The 13,466-nt window shown below is 46.3% G+C and overlaps 1 protein-coding gene and 1 non-coding gene across 2 annotated transcripts in view; one reads left to right on the top strand and one right to left on the bottom strand.

The window, feature by feature from the left end:
* Positions 1 to 201: 201 nt before the first annotated feature.
* TRNAA-UGC lies at positions 202 to 273 on the bottom strand. Its single transcript has one exon. It is a non-coding gene; the product is annotated as a tRNA-Ala (tRNA).
* Positions 274 to 4,702: 4,429 nt separating this feature from the next.
* Positions 4,703 to 13,466, top strand: part of LOC107113404 (plexin-B1-like) — a 122,855-nt gene continuing 114,091 nt past the window's right edge. Inside the window, 1 exon segment of the mRNA XM_015414766.1 lies at positions 4,703 to 4,769. The gene's annotated coding sequence lies outside the window, so the exon portion shown is untranslated.

Here is a 13,466-nt window from a genome sequence, read left to right as displayed (position 1 = left end):
GTGCATTGACTGAGAAGAGAAATGAAGCCCCGGCAGTCCAGATGGTAAGCATTACATACCTACCTACCTACCTACATACATAAAGCTACCTTATACTGAATCAGGCTATTGGTACATCAAGGTCAGCATTGTCTACTCAGACTGACAGCAGCTCTCCAGGATCACAGGCAGAGATCTTTCACAGCATCGGATCCTTTTAAATGGAGACGCCAGGGATTGAACCTGGGACCTTCTGCATGCAAAGCAGAGGCTCTTCCACTGAGCCACAGCCCCAAAGATGTCGGGACTCATAGTTGTCCTCCTGGGGGGAGCAAGCCATGGACTAGAAGCTGGGGAGGGCGTGGGAGGACCGAGGGGTCGGACCCAGCCTTAGAACACATTCTTGGACCAGTTAAAACCTTGTCTACTGGAGATGCTGAAAAGGAGAGGGGATGCCTAGAAGTGCAATCCCAAGCACAGCTGCACTCTTCTATGACCATTGACTTCAGTGGACTGTGCTTAGAATGGCAATGTTTGGGAGCCAGCTATAGCCACCCATAGGATCTGGTAGACACTTCACAGTCTAAAACTACCTTTGCAGTGCCATCCTAAAGAGTGTAACATACCCAGTGGAGTCAGTGGGTTTTCTTTTGTTGTTCAGTCGCACAGTCGAATCTGACACTTAGAAGGGTGTAAATTTTCCTTAGGATAGTTCTTTTAGTCATCTGTCTAGCTAATATGTCTTCATCCCTGATTTGCTAATGAGTGAGAATGTGTAAGCAGAAGGACTATCATCTGCTTCAAGTTATCCTAGTTGATTAATTCTATGTGTTTTAATTGAGTGGTTAATGTAACTGATTAGATCTGCATACATTTGCATAGAAGAAAGTAATGGCACTAAAGGAAAAAAGCATCCTCTTGTTGGCTAGTACAAGATGCGTGCCTGCATTGTAGCCAACAGCTTCTTAAAAGAGGTGTTTCCCCTTTTAGCGCATCTCCCTTATAAATAAAAGCCGAATGGTGGTGGCACTTCTCTAGAACATTCCACACGCTCCGGAATTGGTTGGCGCCCTGGTGTGTCACTCAGAATCTGTCCCTATCCACTGGCTGCATTGCTTGAGTCTCGCCTCCAACATTCTAAACATTTTACTGTTCCTCTCCCCCCCATAGCCAGTCAGAACACAGAGGTTGTTTGCATATGCAACTTGATTGGCTTTTGCTTCTAGCATTCTAAACAGTTTGCTGTTCTGAGGTAAAATGTGTTCAATCTCCAGGTGAGGGCTGGAGATCAGTCAGAATTACAACTGCTTTCTAGATGGCAGAGATCAGTTCCCCTGGAGAAAATGGTGGGCTCTGTATCCTTATATGCTGCTGAGGTGGCCCCCGTATGACAGCCAATGTCACATAGCAGTCAGGGTTTCAGAGCATGGGAGAGGCTGCAGGTGTGTGGGGGGTGGAAAGCTGAAGAGAGAGGGAAATAAAGGTAGGTTGATGATTGGCTGGGAAGGAGATAGGGTTGCCAACTCCAGGTGGGAAATTCCTGGAGATGTGAGGTATGGAGCCTGGAGAGGGTGAGGTTTCAGGAGGCGTGGGACCTCGGACAGGTAAAAAGCCATAGATTCCACCCTCCAAACCAACTATTCCCTTCTGGGAAACCATCATTGCCAATCTCCAGGTGAGGGCTGGAGATCACTCAAAATGACAATTGTTCTTTAGGTAGCAGAGATCAGTCCCTCTGGAGAAAATGGTGGACTCAGTGTCATTATACCCTGCTGAGGTCGCCACAGCAAATTGACACTGAGTGTCCAAGACCGGGGCACCCGCCCGGAGCCTCTTTCTAGAGGCAGTTGTATTTATTTCCACACTGAGCCTTTTTCCTAGTAGGCGAGAATGCAGTTTGTATAATTACTTGTATTAATTTAAAACAAACTGTTGATCAATTGGGGACACCGTTGGGGTCAATCTTTTAAAAAAACTGATTAATGTACCCTGCTTTGCAGACCTAATAAGAAGTGATAAAATAAAAAACGGTCACCTACAGGCATAGTTGTATGTGTTCTGTACTAAGAGTGCCCACATTAGATCTCACTAGAGCGTGTAAAGTAAATAACTGTGCATATATGTGTTTGGCACACAACCCAATAAAAATGAAGCACTTTTGAGCACCGCTGGTTTTATGGAATTAAGCATGTGTTTTAAATTTCTGGAACCGAAATCAACAAGAACTAGGAAGTGCTTTAATTTAAGGCTGGATCATTCCTTTGTTTTGTCTCACATTCTGCTCTTTGCATGCTAATCAGATGAGTGAGACTTTAAGGTATGCAGATCTCCTTCCCTGCATCCTCTGAGGTCTGAGCATACACTTTTTTTTTTTTTTAGTTCATTGTTCTAAGGACTAGAAGCTTGGGCTCTTTGAATCAAACAGGCAAGCTAAGAATATCAGGATACTGAATTCTGAATCATACTAAATTCTTGTTCGGAAAGTGACTGCGTGGTCATGTACAATAAAGGTAAAGGTTCCCTTGCTCAAAAGCCAGTCGAGTCCGACTCTAGGGTTGCAGTGCTCATCTCCGTTTCAAAGCCAAAGAGCCAGCGCTGTCCGAAGACGTTTCCGTGGTCATGTGGGGGGCATGACTAAACACCAAGGCACACGGAACGCTGTTACCTTCCCACTGAAGTGGTACCTATTTATCTACTTGCAATTTCTTGCTTTCGAACTGCTAGGTTGTCAGGAGCTGGAACTAGAGACGGGAGCTCACTCCGTCCTGTGGCAACTTGGGTCTCGAACTGCTGAACTTCTGACCTTCCACGGCCTGCAGTTCAGGGTCTTAACCACTTGAGCCACCGCATATATCCAATAGCCACATGTATCCAATAGCCAAGACTAAGTAAGCAATGTCGTCTGTGCATGGAGGAAAAAAAGAGGGGGGGAGAAGAGCAATCCAGGTGTGTTAGAAAGAGCAAATCTATTTAACCCTTTTAAAAAGTGCAGTATGCCTACATTTCAAGCTGTGCTTCTTACGCAAGTTTATGCAAACAGTACTTGAATTTTCCATCTCTGGCAATGGAGAAAGACATATTCTCAATCTCGTTTAGCTTTTCACACAGACCCACCCAAGTGCTCCCGTGTTCTCTTAATCTTCTTCTGCTTGTCTACTATTAAGATAGTTTCAGAGGGTTGCCGTGTCGGTCTGCAGTAGAACTGCTAGATTCGAATCCAGTAGCACCTTAAGCACACTCGGGTCTCGAACTGCTGAACTACCGACCTTACACAGCCTGCAGTTCAGCATCTTAACCACTTGAGCCACCGCAGCTCCTTGACTAGGATCTAGGTGTCTCCTAATAGATTCCCTTGAAAACGTCCAAGGCTGAGGAGGATGACACGCAGCTATGGCTGTTCCTGCCTGCTTCTCCAGAAATCACCTCATTCCCCCCCCCCCATCCTGTTGAACAAAACTGGAATTCTGCTTGCTGCAAAAAGCAAGGAGGAAAGGAGAACAAAGCGGGTCTAATGAAAGAATGGGGGAGGACAGAGGTGAACGGGCTATTTAACTTACAGGGAAATTTTCCTGGGAGTGGGCAGTGCCCTAAACAGGGCTACTGGTGGCCAGGAGCAAGCAAAGCCAGTCCTCAGGAACTCTCACAGTGCTTCAGGGATCACTTGGCTCAGATCCAACGCTCCCTCTAAGCTGTGGAGTCTTGTGAGCAAAAATTCTACTTTGTGAGCTACTGGCATTAAAGTTGTGAGAGCCAGTTGGCTACTGCATAAGTTAGTTTTCTCTGGAGCCCTCCTTCCTGAGCTAAGACAAAAATGTGTGAGCCGGAGGCTAAAAATCTGTGAGCTAGCTCACACTAACTCAGCTTAGAGGGAACACTGCTCAGATCCATCAACAACAGTGCTAATCACTCAGTGTGCCTCAACATTTGCCCTGCTCCCATTCTGCCAGTACTTTGTGGCAGGAAGCAATGGGTGAGTTAATGCCTTCGAGACCACCTCTCCCCATATGAGCCCCGGAGGACACTGAGGTCCACGAATCAACATCTTTTAGCAGTCCTCAACCCCAGGGACTTCCAGCTAGCCTCAACCTGCTACAATGAGCTCCCATGTGAGATCAGGGCCCTGCGGGATCTATTACAGTTCCGCAGGGCCTGCAAGACGGAGCTCTTCCATCCTTGCTATCTCCCCTTCGGTGGCCTGGATCCAAATAGATATTGGGCTACCCACTGCTGAATTTAAATAATCTGACTGACATCAGAATTAAATGGTTAACACGGTATTTTATGGTTCTATTGGTTTAAATTGGTATTTTAATAGTTGTTTTATTGGTATTTATTATGATTGATGTAAACCGCCCTGAACCCGTCTGCGGGGAGGGCGGTATATAAATCAAATAAATAAATAATGCCCATGGTTGGTGCCACTGAAGTCAATGTCCCCTACAGCTGTCACTCCGCTTGGCGTGCTTCAGGGCCATTCGAACTTCCTAGTCCACTCTTAGGGCAGGGAAATCCATGGCTGCGCCCCACAGCGATGTAGTTTTTAAAAGGGCAGCGTGCATCTCTGAACTGCAGCCTTGAGGCTGCAAATTTATGTACCTCATTCACTGATTGTCTCCATGTGTAAAACAGATTAACTTTACCAAATCATAATTTTTTTTTGGAAAGGCTGCCTGAACTCCAGGTGCTCCACAGATCTCTGGCTGCAGATGTAAGCGACTCACCTGCGGACATTCTGCTGCTGCCATTGCATGGACTGTGGACTCCTACTGGAACAAGCCTATAGCGGTCAGGTAAGTTTGTTCTGGGTCACGTACCAGTGCATTTAGCCAGCGTTCCAAGGGGAGGGGGAAAAAGCCAAGTCTAGTTGCACGCCTGGGTTTTTGCAGGCTGAGAAAGTTTCAGTGTAAAGATTTGTACAATATTGAGCGTTTTGGCAGATCATCGGCCCTTCATAACCTTTGGCTGTGGAGTAATCAGACACTGGCTTTCTATGATGAGATGATGAAGAAGATGAGATTGGATTTATACCCTGCCCTTCACTACCCAAAGGTGTCTCAGAGCGGCTTACAAACTCCTTTCCCTTCCCCTCCCCACAACAGACACCCTGTGAGGTGGGTGGGGCTGAGAGAGCTCTGATAGAAACTGCTCTTTTCCAAGAACAGCTGTGCCAGAACTATGGCTTGCCCAAGGTCATCCAGCCAGGTGCAAGTGGAGGAGTGGGGAATCAAACCCAGTTCTCCCAGATTAGAGTCCGCGCACTTAACCACTACACCAAACTGGCTCTCTATGCTACAAAGACTCTTATCTCTCAAACTACCGTTTGGTGTAGCTGTTTACGTAGGATCCTCCTGGCAAGCCAGATTGAAATGTCTAAACATGAAGAGCATCTAAGCAAGTGGTCTTAGATGAGCAGAGCGAGCAGTTTGCAAAACAGACAAGAACACCCAGCGGAAACCAGAGCTGACCAGCAGCCTCTTCCGACTTCCTTAAGGACTGCTGTTCGGAAGCTGGAACCAGACGAGACAGGATGCAGCTGCGTCCAGTTGTCATGGCCACCAGCCCGGCACAGATTGTCATCCTAAAGACTCACACTAGGGAGTATGTCCCATTAGACTCAGCGGGACTTGCTTCTGCCTAAATCTGCTTGGAACTGTGCTGCAAGATGAGTCCCGATAGATGCCGTGTGCTCTTAGTCCCTTTAGGTAGAAAGTTTGTAGGCAATAAGGGAGAACTGTGAGGCTTTCAGATGGCAAGCGTAGCAGAAGGGCACAACAGGTATGCACTGTCACAGCGCGCCCCCCCCCCAAGCAGAGATCTGTTGGGGTCTTGGACTGGTCATACATCCGATCCCAGAAGAAGAAACGAGATGAAAAGCATTTGAGTGGGTGTTTGAGGGGAAACAGATACATCAAGGCTGTTTAGTCTGGGGAAGAAGAAGAGGATGAGATGAGGTAACACCGTTGTGTTTTTGGTGCTTTTATGGTGTGTGTTTTTTTTTAACCAAAGCTATTCACAACCCAAATCTGCACAATTTAAAGTGCTGTACTCCTGTACTTAGTCAGATTATCGGGCTGTGTTCTTGCAGAGCAGTGAGGCCAGAACAAACGTTCCAGTAAGGATTTTGGAATGAGGAAAGCTGTGGTTTTGTGGACTGTTACTCCTTTGTTGTGAGACATCCAGAGATCTTTCTTTGGGGTAGTGCTTTTATTGCTAGGTATCACATTTTCCCAACTCTCCAGTGGGCAACACATTTTGACTGGGGTAAAACCGATTATCTCCAAGTGACGGTGTTCACATGTCTGTGAATGGTTTCTGGAATGGGGTGGTGGGTCTGTACTGGTTAGTGCCTGTGGTATCGTGGAACAGCACACCTTCCACCCCATGCCCGTGTTATTTTGGTAACTTTTTAAAAAATGTGTGGCATTGTTGGTAGGACAAGTGGCCTTAGGGATATTATTTTACCTCTGGGCACTCCTCCACTGTACTGTTCATGTGCCAGAGTGCTAAGAGATGTAGATCTAGAGTGACCAGTAGTAGCAAAGGCACATACATGTGGCAAAGCTGAGGTCGTGTTTTGGGTGGCTCTTCAGGCTAAAAATGGTCAGAGCCCAAAAGGAAGAGCCAGATGGGCCGTCCCAGGTTGGGTGGGCTAATTAGCGCATCAAAAAGCTCTGAGAGCCAGAAAAAGACGGAGTGATGAGAGAGTTCGAGTAAAACCTCTGCTCTTTGCTTGGGCGAAGAACTATAATCCTGTTCAATTAGGCAGTTCCTTGGTTTGTTGTGTTTATTTTATTTCGTGCCCTGCCCTGTTGAAACATCACATGCAGCTCTTTTTTCTTTTCTTTTTTAGCAGCGAGTGGGGGGGGGAGCAGCAAAACTGTTATTACATTCCCAAGCCGCTGTGGCTGTAAAACACAAAGTTCACGACCATTTGGAGGGCCTTTCTAGGCAGCTTATTATGCAATAAAGGCATGGCTGTTCTTGCCGGGATACACATGTCTTTCCTGCGGGTCAGGGTACTATTTTGGGGGAACTGCCTTTGCCTTTGCTGGTACGCATGAAGCTGCCTAGTCTGCCAAGATCAGTATTGTCTACTCAGGCTGGCAGCGGCACTCCAGGGTCTCAGGCAGGAGGCCTTTTGCATCACCTATTCCCTCGTCGTTTTAACTGGAGATTGAAACTGGGACCTTCTGCATCCAAAGCAGAGGCTCTTCCACAGAGCCGCAGACCCTCCGTCCTGACATTTGTTGCTAACCGACTTGTATAGTGATGTCCCAACTACTATTCGCAGACCCTCCTGACATTAGTTGCTAACCAACTTGTATAGTGATGTCCCAACTACTATTTCCCAGAGTTGTTAAGATCAGCGTTTTTATTGCATCCGGATAGATAACCTCCACGTCCAGAGGCAGTAAACCTCTGAGAACCAGTGCCTAGGAGGTAACACCAGGGCTCCTCTCTTTGGTGGCCCTCCAGGGCAGCTGGTTGGCCACTATGTGAAACGGGATGCTGGACTAGATGGACCACTGGTCTAATCCAGCAAGCCACCACTTATGTTCCTTAACAATAACTGGGAAGTAAAAATGCCTGAACTAGGAAATCAGCATAGTGGTTTGAGTGTCGGTCTAGGATCTGGGAGGTCCACGTTCAAATCCCCACTCATGCCATGGAAGCTTGCTGGGTGACCTTGGGCCAGTCACACACTCAGCCTATCCTACCTCACAGGGTTGTTGCGAGGAATCAGTGGAAGAGAGGAGAATGATGTAAGGTGCTTTGTGTCCCCATTGTGGAGAAAGGCAGGGTATAAATGAAGTAAATAAATAAGTAACAAAGAAAAGCCACCATACTGATCGAGCAAACAAGGTCAGAATGTAAGGTGACCCAAAAGATTAGCCAGTTATGCTTCTTCAGCAGTTTCAGCTGGTAGCCGTGATGGTCTGCAGTAGAACAGCTAGGTTTGAGTCCAGTAGTACCTTAGAACAAGGGTGTCAAACATAAGGCCCAGGGGCCAGAACCGGCCCATCCAGGGCTCTTATGAGGCCCGGGAGCAGCTAGTACAAGGGAGGGAACAGGAGGCTGCTCAGGAGGGAGTGGGCGGAGCCACTCCGATTGTGGCTTCAGCATGGCAGAACAGCCTCGTCTGCAGCAGTCTTCAGCATGGCAGAACAGCCTCGTCTGCAGTGTCGAGCAGTGTGGGAGCGTCTGCCCAGTGCTGTGCCGCTGGCTCTCCAGTCCGCCCATACAGGTTTTTCTTTGCACACCCCCCCTCCCTGCCCATGCAGTGCCTTGCAGTGAGGACGCACCAACTTAGAGGTTACCAGCTGCTGTCCTTTATACAGTTTATATCTCCGGTACCTGGCATTCTGTTTTATGGCACACGTGGCCCGGCCCAACAAAATGACATTTATGTCAGATCCAGCCCTTATAACAAATGAGTTCAACACCTCTGCCTTAGAGACTCATTGGTCTCTAAGGTGCTACTGGACTCGACTCTAGTAGATAACTCTCCTCTGTACTGCCGATGACTCGTGGTTGGGGCAGGAAAACACAGAAAGCATTGCCCCCCCCCTTCTCTCTCTGGTCAACACCTCTCCCTTGCTTGAGACTTGGTAGGGCTCCCTTGACTCTTGTGCACCCGTCTGGAAATATTTATTGACTTCATTTATACCCGACCTTCCTGTTTCTATTTCTCCTTTTGATGCCGAATCGTGCATGTTGGTAAAGGATTTGTCTTTGTACGCCGGGTAAAGGAGCGGAGCAGATGCTCTCTGCTTCCCAGCTTAAATCCTCTAAAGCCAGTGGAATTCAAAAATGGGTAAAAGTAAAATAAATAAATAAAATGAGACTGCAGCAGAGAACGGCTTTTCCTCCGCCATATATAAGCTTTTGTGTGGCATCAGGCCAGCGACACAGCATATTGCTCCATCTTATTGAGGTCAGACCTTTATTTAATGATCCCTGGCCTCGGTCTTCACGGTTTCTTCCCTTGGCTTCAGATCATTCATGAATTCGGCTAGTGTATTTACCACTCGGCCCTTCAAATATCTAATTAAAATATTGAATAGTATTGGATGCCTGCCAGCCCCACTCAAAGCCTCCTCCCAGTGTGACCCCGAACAATTGATCACTGTTCATTTTCTTGTCAATTTATATCCCTCTTCGTGTAACAGCGGCGTCTGGCCCAAAAGCTTTCTGTGGTTTTATTAGGGCAGTTATTGTGTACTGGTTATAGTCAAGGAGGGCCCAGAGGTCTGTGTGGCTGTGAACTGAGACATACAGCAAGGGATCGTCCCTTTTTAAAAGAGGCATCTGTGGCTTTGTTTTGGACTCTTGAGGACCACAATGCTTATTTTAAAAATGCAGTTTCTAGCCCTCATTGTGCACAGATGTTCAGAGACAGGAGGACTGCACCTGCTAAATATTCAGCTGGGTTGAAAGTTGTGTGGAATGTCTAAGGACTAAGTAGTATGTCTGACTATATGAAATGGCCTTATTCTGAGGCAGATTGTGTTTCCCATTGTGCCTGGAAATAGGTCTTATGTGCATTAAAACTGGAAGCAGATGTCACTCAAAAACAGATCTGTCTGTTCTCTCAGTTGTCTCTTAGACCAAGGGGCAGTTGCCTTCCTTGTAACTGCAAGGTAGAGCAGTTAATGTGGACCTCTTTGCCCGTTCCAGCAACCTCAGAGATGGATTTTAGGCAACAGCAATGGTTCAGGAATTCCTCCACGCAGGCTACATCAGGAGATCATAGGGCATCCTTTACCCACCTTCTGGCTAATATTACTGCCCTTATATTGGCAGAGGGGGAATCAGTGGAACAGGGAACCTGCCGACTCTGAGGCTGTGGTGAAAACTGTCGCTTAATTTTTCAACGCCTGCTTCAGTTAGTCTTGTCTGAGCTTAGTTTTTGACCTGCCAGCCTAGTCTGAGTGGTCTTGTCTTTCTTCATGTGTGCTACTCAAAGTTCATTTACTAGGAGATGCCAGAGATTTGGGAACTTCTGTGTGGGATAGGTGTGTGTTCTACCTACCACTGAGCTCTAGGCCATCCTCTGTACAGTTGCTGCCCCCCTTTCCAGCCCTCCCTGGCCTTCAGCCTGTGTCTCCTTTCCTCAGTAACTGTTCACTGTTCCACTATCCTGCAGAAAAATTCCGAAATGTCAAAAGCAATATTTTTAAAAAAGATACTGAATGGCAGACATTAAAGAACACAAAGCGGATGTCTGTGGAATGTGGCAAAGGTGTACTGGTTAAGAGTGTCAGAGTATGATCTGGTAGACCCAAATTTGAATCCCCACACTGCCTTGCGAGCTTGCTAGGTAACTTTGATCCAGTCACATGCCCTCAGTCTAATGTACCTCACGCAGTTGTTATGAGGATGAAATGGAGGGGAGGAAAATGGTATTAGCTGCTTTGAGTCCCTATTGGGAAGAAATGTTGGGGTACAAATGAAGTAATCCCCCCCCCACATAAACTGAAGTATGAGATACCCAGTCAGCAGATCATATGGTAACTCTTTTCCTGAATGGTTTCACTACCCCCCCCCAAAAAAAAACCCCCAAAACTAAAGTATGAGATACCCAGACAGCAGATCATGTGGTAACTCTTTTCCTGAATGGTTTCACTTAGACTGCAGGTTGCGTAACTGAACACAACACCATGAAAATTAATCCTTCCTCATGAGAACTGGCATGTGAAAGAGGAAGGCTAAAAGCGTCCCTGTGGCCTACTTTTCTTTGTGCTAGGAGGGTTTTCCCCCCAATTTGGGGGAGCACTCAGTTGTGTGATCCTCTCTTTATAATCTGGTGGGATTTCCCCATGTGATCTTTGTGTAGATGAAGCCTTAGGTGTAACTGGGTTCTGAATAGAGCTGTTAATGAAGAATGAAGGCTTACCTATATTTAACCACTGAAGGCATGTGTGTACCAGAGGAGGTTGGCTTTGTTTTCTGAGGATCTTTGAAAATCTTGGCTCCTTAGTAGCCTTGGGGGAAAGAAATAATTTAAGGCATTGTCTGTTATGAAAGCTGTTTAAACAATGGCAGACTAAATTACACATACCCCAGAAGTGGCTTACTTGGGTTGTGCACAGGTTGTTGCAGTGAAACTAGTTGCATGCATACTGATAATTATGTACCACCACCACCCGCCCCAGGATTCTTCTGAGTGGCAGAGAATGCAGCCCCATGAATACCTGCTGCTTGGGACAGGGCCAAATTGTGGTGTGTGAACTGCAAGCCACAGGTGGCCCTTTAAGCCATTTAAATACATTACCTGGGCAGATGGAGAAAGTGAATAGAGTTGAAATTAAAAGAAGCTTTTCTGTGGGGGGGGGGGGTAGTATGTTATGTTAGGGTCTCAGGTAAGGACTTCACTTGCCCTTTATTTCTCCCAGCCTCCGGGCGTGGGTTACAGGAGGCACAGAAATAAACAGGATTTTTATGGCACCATAAAAAGACTGAAAGCAATTTTATTCCAGCAACAGCTCTCATGGACTAGAGCCCACTTCTTCAGCTGCAGTGACTGGATCCTCACAGCACAGCCATTTTTATGTAGGAATATACAGAAATAAAATTTTATTAGACTTTAAAGTGCCACAAGTCTCCTGTTGATTTTTGCTGCCAAAGACCAACACGGTTTCTGCTCCACTAGAATTGTGGTTTTATTGTAGGAGGGGCAGATGTTTCTGTTTGGAACCACAGAACACTAATCCGGAATCAGAAAGTCTGAGGCTAATAAGCTGCTGTCTGTCCTGGGACTCAGACCTCTCTTTAGCTACAGAGAGAGATGGGCACAGGGCCAATACAGGGGGTGGTGACAGGGCTGCCAGCCAGGGTAGCAGGGTTGCCAACATCCAGGTGGTGACTGGAGATCTTCTGTGATTACAACTAATATCCAGGTGACAAATATCAGTTCCCTTGGAGAAAATAGCCACTTTGGCATACGCGTGATGTGAGTACCAGTGTTCCCTCTAAGCTGATAGCTACAGAGAGAGATGGGCACAGGGCCAATACAGGGGGTGGTGACAGGGCTGCCAGCCAGGGTAGCAGGGTTGCCAACATCCAGGTGGTGACTGGAGATCTTCTGTGATTACAACTAATATCCAGGTGACAAATATCAGTTCCCTTGGAGAAAATAGCCGCTTTGGCATACGCGTGATGTGAGTACTCAAACAAACAAGTGATTCTTTCATATTTGTGAGTTCTCAGGTTTTGATTCATAGCCAACATTTCCCTCCTGTTAGCCAGAGTGGCTCTCCTGCATGCCTTGTTAATAATATGTGATGGGTAACCTCTATTCTCAAACTGTTTCCCCAATTCATCACTGTCCCTCTGGAAATCCTGTAAAAAAGTAGAATTACGTCTCAACCGCAAACATTGACCATAAGGTATGTTACTTTTCATTTGAGATGGATGAAAAGACCAGTAATGTAGGTATGTATTACTGTCCGTGGATTCTTTTATAGGTCCGAATTGCCAGATGATTATCTGAAGTCCTAAGGACAGCCGTGTCTAAAAAGGTGACCATGTCCCTGTCTGAGTTCACCAAGAATTTGATGGTTTCATGTAAACCATTCAACCATGAACAAAAATCAACTAATCTCTCACTGTTGTTAAAAACTACTAAGAGATCATCAATAAATGTTTTGAAAATGAAGATCTCACTGAAAAGGGGATTGTCTTCCTCACAAAAATATATATTTCTAATCTCCAGGTGACAAATATCAGTCCACCTGGAGAAAATGGCCACTTTGGAAGGTGAACTTTATGGTATTAATACCCCACTGAGGTTCCTGTCCTCCTCAGGCTCCATCCCCAAAATCTCCAGGTATTTCCTAACCTGGAGCTGGCAGCCCTGTTTAGTAGCCAACCTCAAGTTGGGGCCTAGAGATCTCCCAGAATTACAACTGACTACAGAGATCAATTCCCCTGGAGAAAATTGCTTCTTTGGTGGTTGGACTCTATGGCATTATACCCTGCTGAGGTCCCTCCCCAGGCTCCATCCCCAAATTTTTGTGAATTTCTCAACCTGGAGTTGACAACCCTACTGCCAATCTCCATGTGGGGCCCAGAGTTCTCCCGGGATTACAACTGGTACCCACACTATAGAGATCAGTCCCTCTGGAGGAAATGGCACCTTCACAGGGTGGCTCTATGGTCCCTTTCAGATAGCCTTTGAAATCCATTTTGGTAGCTGGTTGCTAAAGGATTTTTTGTGTCATTTCAGATATAAGCATTTTAGCAACTGGCTGCTAACCGATTTTATTTACCTTTTCATACAAAGCTGCTTGCATCTGGTTAACAAAGCATGGTTTGAGCCATTCTTGATGTAAACTGCTTTTCTCCATTTTCACCTCTTCTTTCTGCTTCTGAATTGTTGTAGTGTGCTGTTTAAAATGTCTGAAGCACTTCCAATAGCATTGCACTCTCCCCCTGTCCTTTTTCACTGTGCAATCATCCTCAGACTTTTTTGAATGTTCTAAGTT

This window comes from Gekko japonicus, unplaced genomic scaffold, assembly GCF_001447785.1.
Source record: "Gekko japonicus isolate JY-2015 unplaced genomic scaffold, Gekko_japonicus_V1.1 scaffold204, whole genome shotgun sequence".
Classification (NCBI taxonomy): Eukaryota; Metazoa; Chordata; class Lepidosauria; order Squamata; family Gekkonidae; genus Gekko; species Gekko japonicus.
The sequence above is the reverse complement of the archived record's forward strand: the minus strand, read 5'-3'. Positions and strand labels throughout refer to the sequence as shown.